Consider the following 1,610-nt stretch of genomic DNA (forward strand, 5'->3'; position numbering starts at 1 on the left):
TTTCTGAATCCACTCGCAGGTCATACTACTGGCAATGATAAGGGGATTGCAGACCCTGAAGTTAAAGGTTAGCTCCGGAGGAAACTCTTAGTAGGAGTTAATTTATGTTCACTTTTGTAGTATTTTTGACTTATAAAACATGTACTAATGTTGTAGCCACTGCTATTATTATAATATTTTGTAGTTCCCTTTAGTGTTCTTCTATTTTGGTATTCTATGGACTCTGCTATCAACCTCGTGATCCTGAGTATTGCATATACATCTCCACTGCCTTATTTTTCACCCTTCAGTATATCTATTTATGATGTGCATAAAGATTTAGAAGGTCGACCATTCTTATTACAAATAAGTCATGCCCAAATTTTTATGTACCTCCCCGAGGGGCGTTACAAAGTAGTATCAGAGCACAGGTTGACACCTTAAGAGTCATACATAAAATACCAATGAGACTTAGGGATGATTCGAGTCAGTGTCAAACACCAGTCATGGAAAGATTATATTTCCATGAAATTCTTGTAATATCTAGATTTCTATTAGATTGGTTTTGTACCATTGGAGGCTGATAGATGACTTTTGGCAGGAATGGCAGATTCAGATTCGAGTGTTTCTGAGATGGAAGGATCCATTAGTAGCGGGGAGGTGTGGTCAACACTTTCAGAGGATTGGGAGATCAGCTCTGAGGAGACTGACCCAGAGGAGATTTTTGGGGAGAGAGTGGATTACTCCCCGATTGGCCATCATACCCGTGGGCGATTGGCAAAGAGGGACGAGGAGGAGGACCCGATAGAAGAGGATCCCGAGGAGGAGGACCCAATAGAGGAGGACCCCGAGGAGGAGGAACCCAAGGAGGAGGACCCGATAGAGGAGGATCCCGAGGAGGAGGACCCAGAGGAGGACCCCGAGGATCCTATGGATGATGAGGAGCCCATGGAGTGGGAATTTGAGGTGGCACTAGAGCCTCTACTTGGTGAGATCCTAGAAGGAGTTCCACTTGGTTGGGAGCTTGACCTATATGAGGAGGATTGGGCATGGGAGGATGAGCCGATGGTAGAGGATCCTGCAGAGGACGATGAGCAGGAGGAGATCAGCCTCGACGGTAGTGAACCACAACCGACTGAGGCCTCTGATACAGAATCTACTTCTAGCAACCCTTCGGAATGCCGGCAAACGGCCTGTTGATCAAGAAGAACCAATGCAAGACCCATTGGAACGATTGGCAGAGATCCTCGAGCAGCGTATCAATCCTAGAGGCAACCAACCAACACTTGTTATCTCAGCCCTAGAACAATTTCCGAAGCTCACACCTCCATCTTTTTTGGGTACCACCGACCCTTTGGTGGCGGAGGATTGGATTTTACAAATGAAGAAGATTTTTACAGTCTTAAATTGTGCAGAGGAGCAAAAGGTGTCATTTGCCGCCTTCATGTTCAGAGGGGAAGCTGAACATTGGTGGAAGACAACCTTAAGATTAGAAAGGGCTACCCAGAGACAGATTGATTGGGATAGATTTGTGGAGCTTATGAATAAGAAATATATCCCGAAGAGTGTTAGGGATCAGTGGGCTATTGAATTTCAAGGTTTGCAACAAAATAACATGACGGTCCAAGAGT

Source organism: Asparagus officinalis, chromosome 10 (assembly GCF_001876935.1).
Source record: "Asparagus officinalis chromosome 10, Aspof.V1, whole genome shotgun sequence".
Classification (NCBI taxonomy): Eukaryota; Viridiplantae; Streptophyta; class Magnoliopsida; order Asparagales; family Asparagaceae; genus Asparagus; species Asparagus officinalis.